The sequence below is a fragment of the Buteo buteo genome, chromosome 4 (genome assembly GCF_964188355.1).
Source record: "Buteo buteo chromosome 4, bButBut1.hap1.1, whole genome shotgun sequence".
Classification (NCBI taxonomy): Eukaryota; Metazoa; Chordata; class Aves; order Accipitriformes; family Accipitridae; genus Buteo; species Buteo buteo.
This window is the reverse complement of record NC_134174.1, coordinates 21,656,269-21,682,821: the sequence shown is the minus strand read 5'-3', so window position 1 is coordinate 21,682,821 and position 26,553 is coordinate 21,656,269.

Genomic DNA, 26,553 nt, shown 5'->3' with positions numbered 1-26,553 from the left:
ATTACAGGGGCTGATAGTGTTTTCATCTGGTGAGCTTTTGCCCTGTTTAGTCTTGTCCTGCCTTGAGTCAAAAGTGATTATCACTGAAATCCCATCGAGGTTCAAAAGACCAGCGCTGCGGAAGCAGAGGATTACTAGGACATGACGCCTTCCAGCAAAGCCTCACGGTCCAGGAAATATTTCTGCATTACTGTGAAAGGTTCTCTTTTCTCTTTATAAAGGGCGGTAATGATGGCAGCACGTTGTGGGCAGCAGGGCTGCGTTTAGTGCCCACGATCCAACTCTCCTCTTACCACCAGCATCCAGCCCTTCCACCTTGGCTGACTCCCCGCTGCGCGGCACGGGGAAGCGGCAGGGTGATGCTGCAGCATGGGGCTGCGGTCGGGGGTCCGATCCCCAGCAGCGGGTTGGGCACCAGGAATTCCGGTGGGCTGAACAGTGCTGAGGAGAAGTGCAATTATCGTAACTGTGTTTCTAAATTCTTGTTTCGCAGCTGCTCTAGGAGGCAGTTCACGGAAATGCAAATGTTGTGATGATGGTTCTGTCCAAGCTGATGAAAATGTTTGATAAATTAGGTGAATTACAGGCTAGTCTTTATCAGCTTACATAATAAGACACAGGGATTTTTACTTTTTCCTCTCATTTTGACTCATTTTTTGTCATATACTGTGTGATTTTATTTCAATGGTCTGTTTAAAATTTCTGGTTGACTTTTCACTCTTGGTTCATATTAGTCTTCTGAATTGTGGTGTGCAAGCTGTGGTGACAGGGACTTTCGTTTGGGGCAGGTTTGGAACTGTAATCACATTTTCACCTCATCACGTCTTCATATTCTCACTTTTGCAGTGTGCTGGCCCCTGGCAGTTGATTCATCATGCGTCCCTAAGCACAAACATGGACTGGGACATAGAAAGCAATAATAGAGTAGAATAAATCATATTACAGCCTCATGTCTGGGGGAAAAAGATCAGAGAAGGCATGCCAGCTGTGAATGTAAATGTATTGTACGGCTTCTGGTTTGTCAGCTCAATGGTGTAGTTGTGAATTTATGGAGTCTAGGTTTTGAAAAATGCAGTGCTAGCTGCTTTGGTCAGAATCAATACCAGTCAACAGAATGAACCAGATTTAACTGGTCAAATACTCCAGCAAATCATTTAATGTCTGAACTCAGAGAAATACTGTATATGTTGTTCACACTAAAACAATAATTACTGATCTAAACTGAAATATCAAGCATGTGCCCATTGCACAGGCACATGCTTAATATTTTTATAGCTAGTACAGGCAAAATAAGTTATTAAAAATTGATTGAAGCCAAGAAATGAGTGGGCAGTTCTACCGCAGTTATTTATTTAAGCATTCATTTGTTTGGGTTTTTTTTTCAACACAATTAGGTGCCTAATTAAGAGAGAAGACCTACTGGATTTCCATGTATGAATAACAGTGATTTATTGAAGAATGTACTTACTCTAATAATTTGTCATACATCTGCTGGAAATCTCACATGAAAAATTGTATTTCCAAATTGTCTTGAAATAGTTCACAATTTAAAAAAAAATTTCCTTGAAAATTCCCACCCTTCAATATGTAAGTGTCATAGATGGGATTTAGTACTAGGCATAATATAATTGTCGATAGTATGGTTAACAAACTGCTAGTTTCTAATGCTTGTATCTGTCTGATATGGTACAAATAAATTCAGTGCAGTCTTTACATGTAATATTTTTCTTACAAAAAAAATTCCATGCTATATTTCAGCACCAAAATACATATGAAAAGCTGCAAGATACTTCTTTTCTTAAATCTATATTCTTATATCATAGATGCAGATTTGTTTTGCTTTGGAAGCATAGAAAGCAAAGGACTACCTCTCCTCTCTCCACACAAACTTGTATTTCATGGAAGTTTGACAGTATACTGCAATACCTAAATTATAAATAACACAGGCTACACACACACACAAATGTTAATATAGTTTTTTGAGATGATAATGTTTTCTGTTTAAGTAAGTAAACGTAACTAAAGGCTAGAATTATGCAGAATTGAGAGTAGTCCTGTTAGGAATATTTAGCCCTTTTTTTCAACTGTAGGTTTGTGGGTTTTTTTCAGCTAGTGATTTCTTCACTAATTTGAGTGTTGAAAAGTCCTTGTGTAGCAAATGGAGAACACAGCTGTGAATATGATATGCTAACAAGACATACAAGACATGAGCGTAGTGGAGAGAGTCCAGGGAAGGGCCACAAAGTTGATTAAGTTGGAACCCCTGACACAGGAGGAGGGGCTGAGAGAGCCGGGGTTCTTCAGCCCAGAGGAAACAAGGCACAGGAGGATCTTTGCAATGTGTGTAAGTACCTGATGATGGGAGAAGACAGTCAGGTTCTTTTCAGTGGTTCCCAGTGACAGGACCAGAGGCAATGGACATGAACAGAAACACAGGAGGCTCCATCTGAACATCAGGAAACAATTTTTAACTATGAGGGTGACCGAGCACTGGCACAGGTTGCCCGGAGAGGCTGTGGAGTCTCCATCCTTGGAGATATTCAAAAGCATCTGGACATGGGCACGGACAACCAGGTCTGGCTGATTCTGCTGGGAGCAGGGGACTGGTCTTGACAATCTACAGATGTCCTTGCCAACCTCAGACTTTCTCTGATCCTGTGATTTGTCCAGCTTTTCCACTTCTCATTTTCTCCCAAGTGTGCTTGCATAACACTCTTGGTTTCGGTATCCTTCCTTTATTATTTCTTTACATGATTACTTGCAGAATGTAGATTAATCAAATTTTTTTTCTGGGGGATTATGCATAAGTCTAGGGTCTTCTGATGTCTCTTTCAGTCACTGCAATATAAAAGAGAACCGTGCTTTTTGTCTTCTAGGTGCTTTTTATAATTTGTTAATCTTGGTCATTTTTGCACTTCAAAACTGATTTTATCTTATTTTTCCCAAACAAAGCTGATATGGAACAGATGCCAGAAGCTACAGGTTAGGGTATTATATAACACCTTTGATTTTGGGAAATCCAGAATAAGTGATTTGCGTTTCCTGAGTGGAATGTAAATCCTGTTTATCCTATTACCCTTGAAAATATTTGCATTTTGCCTTGGAAGAATTAGCAATTTGTATTGTTTCAGTATTTTGGCATACTGACTCTGAAAATGTCATATGTGGATTTTGATAATCATTACAAATAATTCACCTGTTTCTGCTCTGAGCAACAATTATGTCATCTGGTATGTTTTAGAAGCAAAAATCTCTAGAAACTTGATATTATGAATACATCTAAACCTAAGCACCCACCCAGGTTAAAAACAAATTTCACCATATATCAGAGTCTTTATCAAAGGTTTTTGCATTTTAGTAAGACTGCAGTTGGTATCGTCACTTTCTCCTTTCACTTCAAACACAGACGCTCCTGATTATGTCCTTCCTTCCCCTCTTTCACACCAGAAATGATGTTAGCCATTCCTTTGATTTGTTTTTACCTTTAAAAAATTCTGTATTTTTTAAAAAATATTTTCTTCTTATAGTTGAGATGAAGATTTTTGTTGTTCAGAGTTTTCAAAAAATTATTTTCAGAATTTAATTATTTGAACAAGAAATTTTGACATTTACAGTCTCTTCATGTAAATTCTTTGTGGCAAAATAAAGAAAGGTAGAGAGAAAAGGCAATGAAAAAACCCACTTTGTGCTCTCTTTCCCAAGAGAGGCAAAAGCTTTCAAAAAAGAAGAGAAGGAACCACTGGGTACAAACTTTCCTCTGAGCCTGCTAAGAAACTTCTCTTGGCCATCGTGAGAAGGCTGTGGAGATAAACTCTTCTAGAAAAGACAGTAGCTGTTTTGTGTAAACTATTTGTTTCCTCAAAGAAACCCCAACAACAAACCCAAACCCACAGTTTCTTTTACAATCCTTTGTGATCCCAGCTAGGTTCTGAACTACTTGAAACCTCTGGGATTAGAGATGAGGGAAATGAAGACTCTAAAGCTCTGACTTTCATTCAGAAAATGAAAATTTAGTGGAGTTAAATTGTACCTGCAAATGGCACATAAGTAGGTATAAGAGTATTCAGTTTTAACTAACAGGTGCTGGAAATACACCTATTTGCATCACCTCCCTTAGAATCCACCAGGTGTGGATTATGCTTAATTTATTCTCTCCTCCTCTCAGTCCCCCCCACCATCTCTCTAAATTCTCTGTGCTGCCTTTCACAGGGCCACAGGTGCAGGGAGCAGTGACAACGGCCAGGTCTAGGAGGCTCCCAGCCTCACGTTGTTAGCAGGCATGACAAAGCTCTTCCATGGGATGGGTCAGGACATTTGCTTTGCAGTTAGCTTCTTCCAAACTAGGTACCTGAAGAGGGATCCTTATTGTCAGACAGCATAAAAGTCACCCAGAGCAACCAACAATCCATGCATATGGTGCCAGAGAATATGCTAGTTTGGTTAAAGGAGAAGCCTGGTCCTTAACAATACATTCAAAGATATGAAAAATGAAGGAATCTGTAATGGAAACAAGGTAAGACAAGGGATAGAGCTGGAAAAAAGTCTTCAGTGGGGGGGGTCTCTGGGATGGGGGGGCTGACCAAAGTGGCAGGAGGTAGTAGGGAAGCTATGTTGCAGTTTCCCTTGGTCTGTTGCTGGTAGGAGGGAGAGGGATGCCAGGGCTGGGAAATGCATCTAGGTTAGCTGTGCCAAGTTTATATGAGTCTCCATTTTCTTCAGGAACCTTTCCTTATTTTGTTTGTGTATCATCTGTGAAAATTTGGAAAGGAAGGTAAAGCAAAATGTTGTTTAAAGCATGCGTGTTTCAAGTTTCAGGCTGGAACTCGTGTCATGTTCACGTTAAAATATACAACATCTTACTGGGAGATTTAGTCCTAGACTTTGCAATATTTATTTAAATTTTGTGATAAGCTTATTTTGCAAAATTGACTGATCCCTCTGTTTGAGCACATTAGCTCAGAAACCAAAATGCCTCCTCTATGATTTCACAATCTATATGCAAAAAAAGCATGAATGGAAGTTATAAATACCCATTTGGTTTCCTGGATGGTGAAACGCTCCTTCAGGCTCTGCTGGTTTAATCAATGGATAAAATAGATTACATTCGTTTATGGTGGTGATAGCCCGACTAATGCATCGACTTCAGTTGGAAAAAAGCATATCTATTGAGAAAAAAGAAATACACAGCAATGCTTAGAGAAGGAACAGTTAATACACCCACATTAAAAATGTAGCAGTGTGATTTTCAATGAGAGTGCTTTGAAATTGCCATGCAAATTTTCTACATGTTAATTAATGTGCAACAAAAAATAACTTAGTCATGTTTTAAGTAGTAATAAATAAAGCATATTGATAATAATGGCTTGCTCAAGCATTGAAAGTATTGAAAGTATTTGCTCTCTCTTCCCAAATTCCTTAGACGTGGCTAGATACAGAAACTTGTATTCTTATATTATTTATTGTCTGCTGATGAAGCATGATGGGGTTTTCTGATGTACTTGTCAAGCAATTAGCCAAAAACCTGCATTATTTGTGGTTGCTCCAGTTAGGGAGATAAATTAATAATAGAGTTATTTCTGTTTCGGTAAATAGAGCCAAAATATTTTTTTCGGTCTGGTTCAGGTACCTTTGAAACTGATGCTGTTTTCATTAGGATTCAAGTCAATAATGTTACTTTTTTCAACCAGTCCACCAGTCCAGAACTGGTTTCATAATGGAAATGACAATATTTTGATTTCAAAAGGGCCATGTGGTAGGGTCAGGCATGCTGCTCAGGCTTCAGCCAAGAAGGCGTTCCACCTCCCCGCTGGGAAATGGGCAACGTTTCTCACCAATGGAGAATCACAGCCTCTTTGAAGCTCCCTGAGGTTGGCATACAGGCTTGTGGTGGCTGAAGAAAAGCATAGTATGATGTTGCTTTTGGAATAAGAATAGCTCCACAGCTCTGGTAAACAGGATTAAAAACTTCTTAGGCCTTTCTGCCTGTCCCTTCCACTAGATTCGCCCTTGAATATAGACATGCACAGAGGGACATTAATGTATGCATGCGCTCATGTTCAGGCAGCGAGACTAAGCCACATGAAGTTGCCGGAGGGCTACAGGTGTAAGGAGAGGGCTTGGCTTTGTGTTGGCAACTAGGCACGGGTGTCCACTGTTAGAAGAATGGGAATCAAATATCCCTCTTGTTAGAAGCAGTAAAAACTCAGTTTAAATACCTCCAAATAGCTCTGACCTCTTTGCTAATGTTTGCAGAACTGCAATGAACAGCAAAAATACTGCAAAGGTGTTGGCTTTTGCTGGAGATTTTGGCCATGCACGTGGTTAGAGATAGAGATTAGGGCAGGGAGGTCCCAAGGGATGCAGACAGGCTCAGAGCTGAAAAGATCCCTCTGCAAAGATGTCAGCACTTGGTCAATCCATTCTTCTGAACTGCAAGCCAGAATATTCTGGGAGGATGGGAGTGTTCAACAAAGTCTTCAAAGTAATGCTTGGAATTTGGTTCAGTTCCACTTTGAGCTAAAACATGGCTTTGAATGATACGATAAGCCTGAGTCTACTTCATATCCTCATTTTGTTTTTCCAGAGAATATACAAATTTCATTTTTAATGAAAATAGGAAAAACAGGAGCCCATGTCTCTGCTCAGAGTTTCAAGTCTCTGTTATTATTCTATGACAGCATGTATTTCTTGTCAAGGTTTTTCCTTAGGGGTCCACATTACTAACTTATGCCTGGTGCTTTTTTGCAGAGTATTTTCCTTTTTTTTTTTTTTTTTTTTTTTAGTAAAATTCTTCCAAAGCCACAAGCATGTTCACCCCCCACCCCCCCACCCCCCCCCCCCCCAAACAGTGGAAAGCCTTCTATCCTCGTGGTCCTTTTTTCTGAGAAACAAAATACCTCAGTTGAAAGCTTCTTATATTCAAGTAAATCAGCCTTTTATTTGACAGTCATGACAAAGTTAGGTTAGGATATTACATACATAATTCACAGGTATTGCAGCTCCCTCAAATTCGTCACATAATTATTGTATTGGGTCTGGCTGAGATGGAGTTAATACTCCCCACAGCAGCCCTCATAGCACTGTGCCCTGCATCAGTAGCTAGAAAGGTGTTGATAGCACACCAGTGTTTTGGCTACTGCTGAGCAGTGCTGGCACAGCATCAAGGCTGTCTCTCCAACATTTTTGCCCTCCCCTCAATGGCAGGCTGGGGCAGGGCAAGATCTTGGGAGGGGACACAATCAGGACAGCTGACCTAAACTAACCAAACAGATATTCCATACCATATGACGTCAGCTCAGATATAAAAGCTAAGTAAAGGGAGACAGAGGGGGGGCATTTTGTCTTCCGGAGCAACCACTACGCGTACTGAAGCCCTGCTTCCCGAGAAGCGGCTAGACATCGCCTGCTGATGGGAAGTAGAGAATAACATCATTTAGTTTTTTTTCTTTGCTTTCGCGCACGCGACCTTTGCTATCACTGTATTAAACTGTCCTTATCTTGACCCAGGAGCCTTTTGTTATATTTTCTCCCCCCCCAGCTGAGGAGGGGGAGTGATAGAGCGGCTTTGGTGGGCACCTGGCATCCAACCAGGGTCAACCCACCGCAATTATATACAGGGTTGTACACTCTAAAGAGGTGTCACAGGTGCCCATATGTTAGACCTTGTGTCTGAGACTCACGGGAGATAGGATGAGTGAAATTTGGAGTTCCTGCTCTTTGAGAAAGTGAAAAATTCTGCCCTGCCCCACCACGTAGAAAAGTTTTTCTACTTTTTTAATGGAATCATTCTGTTTGACTTCAAACTGTAGTGCTGTGGGAATAGCTCAGGCCTCCTGTGAGCTGGATCTACAGTCTCCATCTCCTGTGGTGCTTCCATGAAACACCACACACTGTATGCAGGGAGAACACAGGACAACAGTGCATGATGTGTGTTTTCATTAGGTTCACTGATGGGAGAGAATGGGGACCCGATGTGCATGAATACTGAGAGACATCATGGTACCATAACCAGTTTAATATCGCATTGAAGTGAAATGGGTCAGTTCAGTTAAACTAATGAACATGTTTTTATACATGTTCCAATAGAATTTTAGAATAATGCAATTTTTCTTAAGAACTTTGCAAATTCATTTTTATTAGAACAATAATTACCATGAAAAAGGTAATATTCTTATGTCTGATTTAAAAGCCAAATTCTGAATTTAGGTCACAGCATAATTCATAGTCAGCAATGCATACAAACAAAGACAGTTTTTCTTGCTTTTTGGGGAGTTCTAAGCATACCACCATTACAGATTAGATCTGGTGAGTTGATTGAAGGTCAGGTTAAACAAGTAGAGCAGCTACAAAATTTAAGAGGACATATGGGTAAACTGAGAGAAAAGTAAAGGGTAGAGAAAAGATCAGAGGACTATGCTGGAAAACTAAAATAGCTAATCTGTTAACAGGGATCTTGGGCAATTTATGAAATCTATTATTATTGAGAATGCTCTCTGAGCTTTTGTTTTAGATAACAAGCTCCATTTTGGGTATTTGGTTGGTTCCTGTGCCTTTATACTGAGGTAGAATGTAAAGAAATAAAAGGAGAAATTTTTGCCTCTTGCACACTGATGGCAAGAAAGGATGATTAAACTTTGGTAATTAATTGAAATGGAATAATGAAACATGGCTACAACCAAAATAGCTTGTGAAAAGGGAGATTACTCCCCCGCAGCCCAAGCTCTGTAATTTGAGTTTGGTCTCAGGAGCAGGGAACTCAACCGGTTGATAAGGCTGACCAGAGAGGCACCTCCAAAAGCAACGCAAAGGAAAGATTCAGAGCAGAAAAGAGAAGCTGCAACAAAGAAGAGGAGAGGAGGGACTTCTTTCGGCAGCAATGTGGAACCAGCACAAAACATAACAGTTTCTTTAATGCTGTTGCTTACTTCTAGGGCAGTCCAAGGCAAAATAAATCATACTTCATGTTCTCTGGCTTCTTTCCTAGTCCAAGTGCAACTCAAGAGAGCTGATTTAACTTTGAAACTTGGTAAAGCCTCTTAGATGTCTCTTACCAAACCAGTGTACCATACACATGAGCTTTCTTCTTTCAACTTACCACCAGAGTATTTTCTCTGTGCTAGTGGTTTTGAAAGAGCTTTGGTGTATCTTTAGGTTTTTTTTTTTCAAGAATTTGAGTGCAATACTGCAACAAGTAGTAAGCAAAAGGAGTACAAGAGTACTGCAACAAGGACCTTCCCATCAGGGTGCTCCTCATGCAGTTTGCATTCTCTTTGTGTCCCCGAAGATTGCCAAGGGGAATGAAAAAGGCAGTGGTTTCTTAGCCTTTTTTGAATAAAACTTTTTCTTCCAGTCTATGAAATCGGGGCCCTGCTGGTGCAATCAGCACATGCTCAAGAACTAATCCTAGCCCTCTAAAAAGCCTGGGAGTGCAAGCAGCAGATAGCTCAGGCTGAGCAGACACAGTACAGCTCAGACCAATTTCAAGATGGGTTGCTCTAAATAGTACCAGGAGCCTGTGTGTGTATTTGTGTACTTGCAAGGCTGAAAAGACAAAAATCATTTCTGTTCAACTAATCACCTTCTAAATTATGGTAAGCTTAGAGTTCCATGAACACACCTCAGTGCTATATGAGAGCTCAGACTTTCCTCTGGGAGGAGACAGATCATCAGGAAAACATAGTATGAAGAAGTGGAACTTCTACTGGGAAATGGTGCTCTCGTTATTAGAGAGCATGTTGACTGTCCTCATTTTAACCTTCTTCTGCCACTCTCCTTCTCACATCTGTTCGTGTAGGTCTTTCCCAGTCTCTTCAGCTCTGCCTCTTGTGATTTTGTTCTTAATTTACTCTGTTAAATTACAGCTGTTCCTACTCAACAACATCCTCTCCCTGTGACTCTCCTTTTTTGGTTCCTCATACCTGTTACCACAATACCTTCCTTCGGGGGACCTTCTCTGATATGAAAAGCTTCTTAACTCCTGTAGTATGAAAATTTCTCCTGTTCTCCCCATGAAACCCAACTCCTTCTGAGAGCATTTTTATTACTTTGATCCTCTCGTTGACAGTGCACATTCCCATCCAGAATTGCTTGTGTACTGTACTTTCCTGATTAAATTACAAGCTCATTAGGATTGGCAGGTTATTTGGTTATGCATTATATAAAATACCACATGTATCTAATATTTGATTTGGTTTTCACCCTCATTTTCCCATCACAATTTGGCTAGCTGTGCCTGCTTTATCTGATTTACTAATAACTGTTATTGCCACAATACAGAGTTACCAGAACAAAAGCACCTTTTTGTAGAGACAGATGTGATGTTTTGGAGGAATTATCATCTATCTGTAAGACCTCAGATGAACCTTCGCTTTGCACAGGGGGAAACCTGAACTGTTCTAATCCTTACAAGTCAATTATCATCTAAACTGCTCATTTCCTGCTGCAATTCAAGATTCATAAAATCTGAATGGGATATGCATTTTTAATGTTATGGCAGGAACCATAAATATTGTTGGCCTTGTTTGCCAGAATCTTAATACAATAATGACTATAAAGCTGCAGGAAGGAAAAATATCTAAGATGCACTGATTCAGTTTCATAACCCAATAATTCTGACAACCTTTTCAAATGATTAAATAGGCTTGGAGAAATCCAGGCCCTGAAGTATTATCTCCATTTGTGAAACCCTAAATGTTTTGTTGGTTTTTTTTTTTCCTTTTTTCTTTTTCTTTCTTCTTTTAAATAATGCAGGAGCAGGTGCTGGCATTTCAGTTCAACTAATTAGCTTCTAATTTACTGTAAACATCTTAGAATTCCATGAACACGTCTCAGCGGTATCTGAGAGGAAACAATCTACTGGTTCGATAAATCTTTCCTGAAATACCACTGAGAATTGACTACATGAAGTGCATGGCCTTACTTAATATATCTGACTTTTTTAGAATACACTGAAAAGCAAGATAACGGTTCCAGGCGTTCCCTGATCTTATCATTATCTGTGTAAAGACATGCTCTGTAGGAACTTTGTATTAATGACACTATTGTTTTAATTTAAAAAGCTATGCAATATTGCCTTATATTTCAATGCGCTACTGGAATTGTTCCAGCCATTAAATGTGTTTGTAGTGATATTGCCACAGGAATCTTCAACAATGCTTTGCAGTATTTTTATATGCATATGATTTGTGTATCTAATTTGGTGATCAAAATGTAGTAGTAAGTATTGCAATATTTCTCTTATTTCTAGCTTATTGCCATCATAAAGTGGTTGCATTTGCAATGAGAAATTTTAACTGTAACCATTCATTAAAATAAACCAGGAAATCTATCTAAATATGTCAATTTTTAAAATTTTTATGAACATGTTAAATATATCAAACTTTAATTTTGAGTTTTTTCAAGATCACTTGAATTTCCAGATTAGTACTTTTTAGTCACATGTTGATTATAGTAAAAAATTTTAAACCAAGCCTGTCTGCTTCTGGTTTTTTTCTTCATTAATTATTAATTATCTTTAAGATAAAAGTCACTTTAAAGATACAGAAGGGTACTAAAAGATACATGCTTATTTTTTCTGACTTCATCTTTGAGAACCAAAGACAGTTGTCTTAGTACAGATGGTAGGATTTACATTTCACCATTTGGTTGGAGCCCTAACTCACCTCTCAGCATGTTAGCAGATCCCTTAGGAATGCATGGGAGCAGCCTTGCTGAACCAGCACTGGTGACACTGAAATCCCTCTTAGTATTGCTACACTTACAAACCTATTGGTACCAGTGCCAGCATATGCACCTTACCTTTCTCAGATGTTCATCAGCATCATTTGTGTTGGTATAACTTTTGTGGCACTGTGCAATAAACTGAACAAGCAACTGGCTGAGACTAAAAACTTTTTTTTCTGTTGCAGAACTATTTTTGTCTGAGGGTTGTTCACTGATATTTTTCATGTTCCGGAACAAGAAAATTTTTCTAGGGCACTGGAGAGGGTGATGATGAGGCAGGAATGAGTTGCTTAAAGCTTCATTGTCACCAGAGGAAGTATATTTATAACTGTACTTTCAGAGACAACAATAGTAAATATGCAGAGTCCTGCTGAAAACTCGGCAGGGCCTATTAATACTGGAGTTTACTAGGACTCTGGTTAATTATTGCTTCTTGAACTTCACGGATACTAATTTTTCATCATATTTGAGGAATTCACTCTTGTAAGAATGACGTTTTTCTGATATGCCATTTCCTTAACTTTTCATGGAATGTTTTGTGGGAAAAAGTGAGTGTTGATATAAGTGTCTGTTTAGTGTCTGATTTTTTTCTACTTATAAATGTTTCATAGTTTGGATTCTTAATTAGTATAGGAAACCTTAAAAATACTTACCATAGATTGTGTGAGTGGCTGAAAAGTTGATACCAGCTGGAAAGAAAAAATGAATAGAAAACTCAGAGGCAAATAAATAGCTCTAATTCCCGTGTTTTTATGCAGGTTCTTTCATCTATGCTTTCATATGATATCTAATTTCTTTAAATAAACTGTATTTTGCTAAGTAGGGGAAAATGAACATTATCATTAGAGTAATGTGTGTTGAGAAAAACAAACCAGCTGAGGGGTTAGGATCTGTTTGGAACAGGGCTGAGGAAAAAAATAATTTAAAATACACTTATGTTTATGTGCAGGAGAAAAACGTTAACTGAAACTGATATTGATATACATAGGAGCAAAGCAAATTGGTCTGGAGTGGGAAATTATGTAATTGCTACCCTTAAGTTACAGGGCTTGACACACAGACTGATAAAACCCTCAAGCTGTTTCAACTGGGTTTCCAGTTACCCTGGAACAGGAGCTGCGGCGCAGTGCAGTGACCACGTCCTTGGGCCACCAAAGGAAGCTTCAGCTCCCTGGCTGAAAAACTTCTTCTCATGGGATAGCTTGTATCCTTGTTTCCAGGTTCTCTTGGCAGATAATCTCCTGTCCTATACCCTAATATAAATTAGTTTAACTGTATTTAACTAAGTTTAATGGTATTAAACTAAGAGTGATGTGTCTTCTCACTGCAGATTCCAGGGTAAAGGAGAAGCTTCTATCCTGCTTCACAAGGCTTAAACTTCCTCTTGCTGCTAACTGTTAAAAGAACCAGAAAAACAACATCCTCCCAAAGCTTAATTATGTAGATGCAACTGTTTACGAGAGAAGGATTTTTTTTCCCCTACAGTTATGATATTTTAGAGATCCTCTTTTTAATATCCTGCCAAATTCCCTGAACTGTTTCCAAACTGAGCTGAACTGTCATCCAAATAGCCTCAGGAAAGTTTATGGGTACATATCTTTATACTGAAAAATGCAATCCTTTGGTTTTGAGAGGAATCGGGATTTTGTTTCCGTGCATAAAGGACCAGACCAGGGGGTCAGAAGTCACAGCTCTTCTTCCTAGCATTACCATGGATGCTAGGAAGTAATGATTTTTTTTGGTACAAATCTGAGTCAGAGCGGGTGCCACAATTAGACTGTGTAATGTTGAACAAGATGCTGAATGACCTCTGCCTTTCTGTCTGTGAACCTGGGACAAATAAACCTCCTTTTAGGGCTAATAACAAACTATTTATTAGCGTTTATAGAGCTACTTCTAGTCCTCATAAGGAAGATTTTATTGACATGAAATGATACTGGGATTCTCCTAATAACCCTTTTTTGTTTCTCATAGCCAATTTTCTTCTTTTTATAGCCAGGAAATGGAGGATTCTGGAGTGTGATAGACAAGTTATAACTTTATGGAGAAAATAGGAAGGCCTGAGATCAGGCAAGTCAATTCTTACATACACTTCAGTAAAGCTCACTGGAAAAAGAGGCTGCCTGGATCTTTGCAGCACTGAAATCTAACATAGCCAGTTAGCAGAATGCTGATGGATTGATTTGGTGCCTGACACTTAACTTTTGTATCTGACTGCAGTGTTTTTTGTGTGGTACTGGTTGTAATTCTCTCCACACGACTAGCTTTTGGCTACATGTACCTCTATTATTAAGTCCTCAAGTTATGGCTTGATGGCAGTGGACAGAACAATTCCTTAGCAGAAAATTCTTAGCAAGTGCACAAGTGACTGCTCAGTGAAGCATTGTAATTAAAGAAGTGATGGAATACAATCTACTAAATTACTTCAGTCTGTCAAGGTGGTAAGGCAAATGCCAGTGCAGAGTAATAATCTAAGCAGTAAACTCATAAAATACCCATTCTTTGCTCTGAGATGGACCATTTAAATCTCTTTTTCTCCTAATTCAGTAGCTGGAGAGAATCCCATAAATAATTAGGGTAAACATAAAAATATTTCTTTAATGTAAAACTATTGGAGCCTTTTACAGAAAGCAACAACTGATAGGTGTTCATAAAGAACTCAGTACTGCATTCCTAAAGATGATCACTAGCAATGGGATACAGTGATAACGCTAACATGTTGCTTTTTGTGGTATGAATATGGGACGCATGTGTGTTCAAATATTAAAGATTTCTATTACACTAGGGTCAGTGTTTTTTGTTGGTTTTGTGTTTTTTTTGTTTTTTTTTTTACTTTCAAATATATTATTTTCCACACTCATTTCTGATATGTTCAATATAGTAGAAGGTAATCAGCACAGAGTGGCTAAAGTGATTGGATCAGAATCTCTGCCATTCATAAGTATGAATATATACTGAAGATTTTTAATCTGTTTTAAATTAATGGTGAGTGTTGAGGAGAAAAGAGGAAGTGGTACTTCTCCCTCAGGATATCAATTTGGTGTTCCATATATTTCTGTATATTTGAACTTCTGGGCATTACATTTTCATCTTTTAATACTATCTAAAGATAAAGCTTTTAGCACTTTTTCCATATTATTAAGGACTCTGGTATCCTCTTGGGTGACATGTAGGTTTGAAAGCAGAAACAATTATTTAATGAGCAGATGAACGCTTGGCTCCTCTTGATTTTTTTGAAAGCTTCTGGAATTGTGGCTAGGTTTCACCTGTCCCAAATTTGGATGCCTAAAAATTACTCATCTGATTTGTATCCTAGGCTACCCTCACAGTAAAATCTACAGACCTCTCCAAAAGGTAAGTCACCTTATTTTAAGACTAGAGGTGGAATTAATCTGTTCAGATGCCTGTAAATGTCCACAGATAGAGACAGGCAGTTTTAGGGCAAGATTCATCTCTCTTAAAGTAGGCATCTAAAATAGGTCAAATGAATCCACATTAGGAGAGGAGAATTGTGCCCTAGCACAAGAAAAAAAGACTGTTTCTTGGCATTGACTGTCTGGGGGCTTAGATGATTAGCTTAGATTAGAAATCTAGCTTTGAGATACATTAAGTTGATTGATACTTGCAACACAGACTGGCTATAAACAACCAGCTCTGCATAATGTGTTAACTGGTTGGCATAAAAAATATAAGTCCACAGAACGCAAAAGGACTCTGTGAATTTACGACAGTGCCAACTCTTTCATTGGCATAAATCTATGCAAGTTCATAGAATTGAAAATGACTGTGCTGGTTTATAACTGCTGAGAGGTTGATTTAGTAAGTGTATTGTAAATTTTTTTTAAACTATTTAAGAAAATCATTGAATATGCTTGCTATGCCTTCTGAACAACCATCCTCTAACATAATTATCTGAATTCTGAAAATTTTGGGCTGTATCTCCAATATCATCAAATAATCCTTGAAAAATGTAAATGCATACTGATTTAATTAACTTTACATTAAGGTATAAAATACCCCATAGACAGATACTCAGATTCAGGAGTTCTGGAATTAGTACAGATTTCTACGTTCTTTCTATTATTGAAACCTACAGGATTCTGTGCTTTGGTCCTTGAGTGGCTGATAAAGGCAACATGAACCATATGTTTAGCAAGGACTTCTACTAACCTATGACACTAACTTATGTCCCTGTTCACCATTCTTTCCCTTCCCCATACCATTATTTTCTCTTCTTTTCCCCAACTTTTCCTGCAATGGATGCGGGTGAGGCTGGCTGCCTTCAGTGAAGACGCTGTCTTCCAATAAAAGGTAACTCTGGAAAACTAGGCAGCATGTTACTGTCATTTCAGTTTAGGCTCCTGTCGTGGTTTAACCCCAGCCAGCAACTAAGCACCACGCAGCCGCTCACTCACTCCCCCCCCACCCAGTGGGATGGGGGAGAAAATCAGGAAAAGAAGTAAAACTCCTGGGTTGAGATAAGAACGGTTTAATAGAACAGAAAAGAAGAAACTAATAATGATAACACTAACAAAATGACAGCAGTAGTAATAAAAGGATTGAAATGTACAAATGATGCACAGGGCAATTGCTCACCACCCGCCGACCGACACCCAGCCAGTCCCCGAGTGGCGAATCCCTGCGCCCCCCTTCCCAGTTCCTAAACTAGATGGGACGTCACATGGTATGGAATACACCGTTGGCCAGTTTGGGTCAGGTGCCCTGGCTGGGCATGAGAAGCTGAAAAATCCTTGACTATAGTCTAAACACTACTGAGCAACAACTGAAAACATCAGTGTGTTATCAACATTCTTCACATACTGAACACAAAACATAGCACTGCACCAGCTACTAGGAAGACAGTTAACTCTATCCCAGCTGAAACCAGGACAGCTCCTTAATTTCTTCCCTGTATTTTCTAGAGAGACATTGACAGGCACCATTTGGCTCATTTGTAGTAAATTCAACACACAGAGGGCAGACTGGTCTTACTGTACATGCACAGACCACCTGTGTGGTGGGTACTGAGTATGTCTGAGAGCTTGGACTCCTTGGGTGTCCTGTAAAGTTCATGTGTACGTGAACAATGAACATTATTCTGAGATTCCTGGGGGCCTGGCAGCACATTCAGACTCACTGCTCTGACTGTGCTGCTCCATTTTTCTGAGGCCCAAGCCTCAGATGCAAGTGTAAGTTTGCTGCATTATATGGCAATTCTTTGTACTACCTCCTGGTAATTCCAGTGAAACCTTATTGAGTTCAGTAAAAACTTTCTTTCTGGATTTCTGTGTTATACAAATGTCCCACAATATCCTCTTTTTCCTTTCAGTTTCTGGCTGACAACTGCTTCTCACCCTACTATAGTTATCTTTTACCACGCTCTATTCATTTGAAAGCCATCTAAAGTTTTGATTAGGATGCAATGAAGCTACTCTTCCCTTGAGCAGGATAAATAAAGAAGAGAATATTAAACCTGTAATCTGATTGTAGAGTGCCTGCATTTTTCTTTTGTTTGAAGAGCAGAACGTACTGATACTTACTCGAGGAACAAGTTTTCTGGGACTGCCTCTGATGCACTGACAGTTACAGCATCTCTACTAAAGACAACTCTACCATGGAGCAAGAGAACTGAAATGAGGAGCTTTAGGCAAAGCTTATTGTTAGATGTCTCTGTTATGCTCAGTTATGATCTGTGTCATACCAGACCTTGCATGGCAATGCTTCCAATGCTTCCTTTCATTCTATGGCATAATAAACTCATCTTTAGCCTGTATTTTAAATAACAGAGCCTGCCTGTATCCTGTTTTTTCCCTTTGGAAATTGCATAAATTCATTTATACCAAGAAAAGTGTTTACTTTTGTTGCTTTGAAAGTGTGTGGGACTCAATTCAGTTCACCTTAAATTAAATAAAGGACATTTAAACATGAGCACAACTGGTGCCTGAAAATATTAGGATACAACATGCTTGCCTACTTTATTCCAGGTGACATCATCCATGACAGAACTGCTGTGCCTTGGGCTATATATTTTTCTTCTTTTTTTTTTTTTTTAATTGTGTTAGCAGAAATCATCTCTGTATATTAAAGAACTGTTTTGTTGTTTTTTTTTTTAATTTGGATAGTGCTTATCTTGAAACATATTGTGCAGTGAGTAATGTGTACAGCATACACATGTGCCAAGCAGAGAAGGCTTCACACTGTATGCACAAAAATTCCATACACTTGTTTTTAGTAGGATAAATCTTTTCAGTATTATATCATGTTTATATATTCTTCCATATGGGTAAAAATATTTTCACGTACAAGAAGGTCATGAATAATTCAGCTTTCTCATTGTAAAATGGTAATATAAATATTATTTATATTTCAAATGTAGGAATTCTTTAATTTAAAGAAAAGATTAGTCAGGTAATTGGTATTTGCTGCTGCTGTCTACTAATCAAAGTTGATATAGTATGTTTACTAATAATATTTTTTCTTTGAATTTATTCAAACATATAATTGTTCACTCAGACCAGCTTCATGTAATTTAACAACCTAGATTATGTTCAGTCCTATAAAATCTCCCAGACAACACCATGAAAATATAATAGATGATCTACAGGGTGAACACTTCTGCTATTACACTATTGACAGCAAAAAGTGATTACATACTTTTCACTGAAATGTTATTAGTGATGACCAGTAAGAGATACATTTTCTCTCAACACACTGTGAAGCCTGATGAAATGTCGTTAATATGGTCAATGGTCTGACTGCTATCTAGATAGATACACAAACATATATGCTGCTTGAGTGATGAAAAGGTTAAACTAAAGCTTGACATAGGGTATAACAATATCCAGTATTTCTGCAGAACAAAATATGGCCAGTGGTGTAGGACCTGTGCTGTCTCTTGACACATCAATAAACTTTGTCCTTTATAAATTATCCATAGCAAATGTCTTTACTTTTAGATGAGATGAAGGTTCCCAGTTATGAAGCAGCCCTTTCCCCACCCTATCACTGTGTCCTCACTGTTCAAACACACAGCCAAGAAACATCCTCTTTGATTGCTTTGTCTACCAGGAGAGAAAAGAATCTGCTACACAGAGGGCACACCTGATCAGCTGTAACAGTTCGCTACTATTGTCTCCTACAAGCGTTCAAATTCTTTGGGGAAGGAACTCATGGATGCTAGGAATAATCTACCTTGATTTTCCTAAACACACATGAAGTCGCCCTTACTATTGAATGCAGATTTACACTGAGCACATAACGCTAACATCTGCTGAATGCACTTCATACTGTGCGGGAGCACTCCCACAGACAAGTCCCAAGCACATAAAAGGAGGCAACATGTGGAGACGACATGCCAGGGAGGGAAGAGAATGCAATAAAAAGGCAGCATTGGTCAAAACAATAAATAGCTGTCACTATGCACCATCTGCTGAAAGAGTATCAAGAAATCTGTAGTCGTAATACTGGAGCAGAGTATTTGTCTCATATATATGTTGTTCCTGGTCACTCAATATCATCTATGAACTTGGACATCCTTCCCAGTAAACGGGGAAGTTAGGATATAATTTGTACATTGACAATGTAGTCCAGACCACACTCTCACTGGTGTGTATTTCTGTCTGATCATTGAATCACTGAAGGCAAAAATCCTGCAGAGGTATTACTCCTGTGTGAAGTGGGGAGGTGTTGTAATTTTACTTTCATCCATTAACTCATGACATAAGGATGGAATGGCATTAATTTTTTTCTTTTTTTTTCTTTTCTTTTTTTTTTCCCTGTGTGGCCTGGATTTTGTTGCTAAATTGTAACAGCTTGTGCTTAAATCATATAGTTAACAAAATTAAACAGGGCAGCTGATTGTTGTATATCTCCAGCTATTAGATAAGTACTATAATTAAAAAAGATAAGATGTCAAGTATTTGAAGTACAATAATCAGGAGCCTGATTGCAAGAAGAAATTTTCTGAACTGTGATCACACAAGGATGGACTTTTCATGTGAGCTTGGGAGCTGCATCCATTGGGGTGATAGTTTGTATAGCTGGAATATTTACCCAGATCTCACTGATGATCCGTTAAATAAGTCTCTGCCTTAACAGGTGAGATCTATTGTCTGATTTCTTCAGGTTGAATGTAGCTGAGAGCATTGACAGTACTTGAAGCTCCTCAGTCTTTCCTAGGTCACACACACCAGTATAAAATGAAATCCTCTACCATTGAAGTCACCTCTGGTGTCGCTGAAGACATGTGCAAGAGTTCACAACATCGCTTAGGTATGTAAATTATTAATTTTAACCTTGGTTAAGCTATTGGGCTTAAATTGCTGAGTTTATCTTGAACCATCTGTGAACTGTGGCCAGGCTGCAGGGTTACCAACAGAGATGCATGTCTTTATTGCAAGGAAGCACCTGGAAGAGTAAGAGAAATGTCTATATTCATCTTGTCATCGAACCACTTCAAGGAAAATGCACAAGACAAAAATGACACTAGCAGTGGGCTTGGAGAATTGCGTCCCATGTAACATAGGAAAAGGTCCTGCCTGTGACATCTGAGGCAGAAATATTTGTGTGACATACAATCGCCTCTCAGGCTTTTCCTCACAGGGAAAGCCATAGCTCAGGAACATCCTTTTAAAAATGTTTCAAAATTATGAATGTTTAAGGAAACTGTTCTTTGAAGCTCTTTTGTGATCTGAATTAAGGATTCCAGAGGTGCTGATCATGGCAAAGTCTGGTCATTATGGTCTTTGAGTTTCTCAGTGCTTTCATTTCAAAATTTAAAAACACATTGTAAATGACTTAACACTACAAAAACCTACAAAATGAAGATATATGGCATTGTGTAAGTATCCTATAACTACCTGGGCCTTTTAGAATTCAAATTTTACATTTTTTTTTAATGGAAGAAGCTGCTCATTACAATACACACAAGCACTGTGTGGACTTATCAGGAGACAAATTATTTGCTTTCCTTTTATTTTCCATTCCCTATATTATTTGCTTTGTAATGAAACTTTTTTTCTGCAACTGAATACAACTTATGCCTTGAAACTTTTCAGTGTAGCCTACTAATTCAAACAGCAAAGTTTTTTTAAGATTTGGAAAGAATTCAAACTGTACTAATTTGCAAACATAAGGTTTAATATATTTTGAGCTTTTAGAACCTGAACTGCAATACTATAGAGACCTTAAATATCATAGGTTTCCAAATACAGAGAAGAGGCTGAGTGAAAGACACTGTTTTCACTTTAAAAATGGATCCAATGTCATCAGATACCTTTTCTTTTTCAAGAAAAATGAATGGGCATTGAGTTGCCCATTTCAAGCACAAATCCTAACTAGAAATCCGTAGCGCTGGGAGCAGTGTTTGTTTCCATCTAGGAACTCCATCTCTGAGGTAAGGTTTTCGTAAGAAATGTGCAGTCTTGCACAGATAAGAATCATTCTGCTGATCACCATCTATGAGCCCATACTTGTAAGGACAGTAGGCAGGGCAATGGAATTGGCTCTGCATCTATTTATGGGGAAATCTGCTCTGATAGCAGCTGAGAAGGTGGGGTTTCTAGGAGAATTATGTACCCTGAAGGTTGCAGTAGTGAGAAAGCCAAGTCCTGTTATTTGTTCTCATTCATGGGAGGTTTTGTTCTCTGTGTTTATCCCTTCTCAAGAAGCTTTTTCTTTTAGTCTTGTACCGTGAGAGCTGATATATTAACTTGACCCTGTCCCTAAGAAAGCTGTTATCTATCCCATTACTGTGAACTGTCTGAACTATGACTTTGGTATGGTGCAGTCAAGGAGAATATAACTTCATTATATTCAGACACCTTGCCAAGCAAACATCCAAGCTATCTTTTTTTTTTTTTTTTTTTTTTTTTTTTTTGGGAAAAGGCATCCCTTTTTTTGAGACTATTAGGTAACTGTGCAATGAGAAACAACCCCTTTGTTTTCCTATGCAGTTTTGGAATATAAAGCAATTTGTGTATAATTTCATCCCACTGCATGCTAGGTTACCAATTCTAAATTCCATTTACAGATTTAATTTTCCGATCCCCACCTTTTTTTTTTAATCTTGTTCAGTGTTTTTAAAGCTGTTACTGCAAATCAGGCTTTTAAAAACATAAATTATCAGACACAATTGCTTTCAATCACATTATCAGCAAATGGCTAGAGTGCAATCAAACTAAGTGCTCCTTCCTGTTGTCTTTTACACACAGGCACACGCACATGCACCCTGCAGATGAAATCGCACTCAAATGCACTCGGCTAAAGCAGCTGATGAAACCTTTTTTCTGCTTTTCCCATGTGGCAAGGGAAGGGAAGCTCGCGTCCCTGTGCGGCAGTACCACGCTTCCCCTGTGCCACTTTCTTTCCTTTGCACGATTGGGCTGTCAGTCCCACTCAAGGGACTGAACACCGCTTTAGAGGGGTCGTGTTTCCTTCTCACGGCAGCTGCTGTGCTTTTTCCCTTTCACTCTCTGTATTCAGTGGTCCTTTCACTCGTAAAAGAAGTCAGGCACCCCAGTGCCCTCGACCATGCCACTGCGTAAGCGCGGACACAAATCAAAGGACCTGGAATCTCTCTGAGCACAATACTGCGGTCTCGCCTGCAGGACACTTCCAGGCCATGCCGAGAGCTGGTAACGCTGTTCAGCCAGCAAGCTCATTTTTTATGCAGTATCATCGCTACCATAGGCTGCTATATTGCAGGAATCTGGAAAAGAAGAGGAAGAGACAAAAGTAGTTCTCACCTTGTCTGTGAGAAATCGGCATCTGACACGATACTTAATTCAGACAGAATACTTCCATTTTAAAAATGGTAATATTTTAAGAATAGGCTGGTTTTACTAACCTAGATGGGAGCAGTAAAATTCCTATGGGTATTAGTTCATTCTGTTTCACTGGACGCTGATGATTACAATTAGCTTTGTATTGGGCAAATGGTTTGTAACCATTTGTAATGATCTCAGCTGAGTATTATTCTCAGTGATGGTGCTGATCTGATCCCTAGGGAAGTCCATAGCCAAAAGGACTGGGATATGATGGCTATGTCCACAGAGTTACCTAAGCACGCTCTATTGAATGTTGCAATGCTTAACCCCAACACGGCCCTGTCCCTTTTTCTTTAAATCTGCAGTAGATACTCATATTTCTCACACAACACATCCTTCTTGTTCATTCCTGATGATATTTTAACTAAATCTGGGGTAACTTTTTCTTATTACTGTGTCTGTGCTACCCATTTAACCTCTCCACTCTCTGTAAAGATCTCACACATCCACATGTCCACCAAAGCTCATGACCCTTAGTGAGGGTGACCTGGATCCTTTTCTCCGAAGTTGCAGCCATCCTCTCCTGCAGAAATGTTGCCATCTTTGAACTTCTGTCCTGAACCAGAATGTGGAGGTGTTGTGTCTCCTCTTCTAGTACCTCCTTTTTCCTTTTCAAGCACTTTTCTTTGTCTTTCCTCCTTTTCTTCTTCTATATTTCTTCTAAAACTCATAGATGAAACAGTGTTTATTGTCTGGTCTACCTTCTTTGCTTGCCATCCTAAACCTGTCCAGTCTAAATCTTCAAATCTCTTCCTCATTTGCCTTCAGGTGTTCACTTCCTTTTGCCTTTCTCCATGAACGTATCTCCCTTTAGCCCTTCCCATTTTTGAGATTGCTTGACACTTGACCCCAAGACACTTCTCCAAGTACTGCTTAATCTTCCCTACAATTTTGTGTTTAAGGTAATGTGTGACTTCTAAATTTTTAGGTGCATGGAGGTGTCAGGGACTGAGAGGCGGGAGGTGGTATTTAGAATTGATGTTTGCAGTCTGGCTGTACATCCTTTGTGCTAAGGTATCTTGCATGGAAATGACAGTTCAAGGTACATCTGAGGTGTTTCTCAATCAGAATGAACCTGCTTCCATTGTTTTCTTGGGGAAAATTTTGCTTGCTGATATAGCAAGCAAAACAATACAACAGTTCAATGCTATCAAATACAAATTCATAAAACTTGCAGGGAGAAAATTTTTCCTAATTTTTCCAATTTTTTTCCTGCCTTATTTCATTTGCCAATGTAGCAGCTTTTTTTTTTCTTTCCCTCACACCCTCTGATACCTAAATCGTTATTCTTCTAACAGATGACTAATTTCATTTCACAGGGTCAATAGAATTATTTTTCTGTTTTCAGTTCACATGACCTAAGTTGTGCTTGATGAAATGTATCCAGTTTCTTAAAGAAACAATTAGTTCAAAGAAAGGAGTAAAAACTGTGGAACAAATCTTCAACTGATATATACTGTCATTGTTTCACTGAATTGAAATCAGTCTGAAGGAATCTAAATTCATTACTTTATTTCCATTCTTTAGTTAGCAATGCAGATGACTGGACTTGCCAGATGCTGTGCAAGGGAGATAACCGTGTAATATTCAAAATGTTGAGTCCCATGTTGACGCCCAGCCACAAGCCAAAGCTTTGCATCTGTTCAATGGCCTAATAGAAATTCAAGCTGCACTGCCAAAAATGACTCAAAAAAAGTTAAGCTTTATCCATTTTTACCAAGGGACTGCAAATGAATATATGTCATGATTTTGCTTGAGCTTGTGTACACCGCACAGTTTTTCTGGCAGTGTTTCCTTTCTGAAAGCAGCTATTTGAAAGCATCCTTGTTATGGAAGTATGCAGAAAACGTGACTTTACGCTACTTTATTTTAAACTTGGCCTATGGAAGGAGCAACTCCGTAGTAATCGGTCTATCCTAGCTGGTATAATGAAGTATTGTAGAAAAGTGTGTGGCCTCTTTTTGATAACATGGCCTGGGGAAGAAGAGGGAGTGTCAACACTGTCCGTGTGTGTGAGGAGCACCCCAGACTGCTTGTTCTGAGAGGAGCTTTGCCCCAAAGCTGATAATGCCAAAATGAAATGAACAAATATAAAATTTGCTTAAGCTGACCATTGGTAGAATTCAACAGTAACCAGGGGACTAGCAATAACGCTCTGAGAGAAAGAGTCAGCCTGAGAAGGGATGTAGGAGAAACACGAAGATTTGTAAGCGGCGGAGAGACCCCCGGGGGGTGGGAAGCAGGGTGGGCAGGCGGGTGAGTGCTGCCTGTACGGGGTTATCCTTTCTATTGCTGATGCTTATCCTGAGTGTATAGTTCTGTGATTGCTGGTTAATTACATCATTAATAAATCAATAAACTGCTTCCATCCTGATTTCACTGAAACCGCATGAGTTAAGGTGGTTTTGCCCATGACAAAGTACCAGTTATCCTACAGCAACAGTACAAGTGCATTTTTGATGCTGGAAAAACTGATCATTATCGCTACAGGTTTGGACTTGCTGCGTCTGTATGTCAGTGACTGGATATCAAATCTGGTTTAAACACTTCTAGCAGGTCCATCTCTGTGATCATACAAGTGTGGCTCAGTGAAAAAACACAGCTAGTTTTCCGTTCCCCTCCCCACCCCATAAAGGCCATGAGAGATATCCTGGCTTTCCCTGAGCAAACCTGGCTGTGGAATGCCTGCCAAAAAAAGACATTTAGTCTGACATTGCGATGGATATGCGAAATACATGAGAAAGAAAGGCAACAATGCTGAGTGATGCTGGGGTGCCCACATGTTTATAGCTGTGAAATGTGCTGGCTTGACAAAGGCACAAAGGCAGCCAAGTGCACTCTAACAAAATTGCAATGTTGGCAGCTGTGTCCAGGGACAATAGGTACCAGTAAAAGTTCCTCATGTGGAAATCATGGCTCTAGCATCTTGATGTTTGCTCTAATTCTTTTTCTGATCATTCTGATTTTGCTACTGTCTTATCCAACTACCATTTATTTTTTTAACTCTCTAGCAGAAAAGAAGACTACATTTCAATGCTGCTCATTAAAAAGTACATCAACAAATATATACTGATGCTATGTATGTGCACTATGTTGATTCTGTGCATTAGCAATTAAAAAATACTGTGAGAGGCTGTAAGAGAACTGAGCTGAAGTAAAAAAACCTCACATTCCTCTTCAGAATTTATTTTGTCTGAATGCCATTTGACATATATTATGTGTTTTGTAACTAAGGATTTTTTTTTTTTTGTGAAAATTTACATTTGTTCTTAATTCAGAGAGTAAAAGAACCATCATATCTGTGGATATCAAAACATGTTATACATTATTCTCTCCATAGAACATGAAGCAGACTATCAGGACTGTATTCCTTTCCTCTTCTCCCCTACAGCTGTAAGCATGTCCTATTCTTCTGCTTGTGCCACTCGCATTTTTTCTTCTTTTAAACTGCACCATATCAGGCTTTACTTTCTTTTTTTTTTTTATTATTTTTTCTTTCAGAATAATTTACTTTCTTTCTTTTTCCTTTTATTCTACTACTAATTCTATCTCCCCAATGTACTGCCCCAGCTGAGGAGCCTTACAAAATCATTCCATAAATGCATAATATGGACTGTGGGGGCTGTATGCCCAACTCTGGAATCTGTGAGCCATGCCATAAATATAGCACCTGGTTAGATGGTGAATCTCCTTGTGACTCTAAACTGAAGATGCCAAAAGTTTAGATGGATTCCAAAACCAATATGATAAATGAATGGAGAAAAAAACCTATCAAAGGTGGTTGAACAGAAGAGTATTACATTTGGTGCAGGAACTCCCTGAACTGCGGATTGCAGGAAGCTGAGAGACTTTCACATGAAATATATCAATGAATGCCTGCCTGTTTCTTATACTCCTCCTTAAGCATCCACTACTGTTTATTTTTGAACATGAGATACTGGGCTAACTGAATGCTTGGCTTGTTATGGTAAGGTTGTTCTTATATAATCCTACATAGATGCTTATG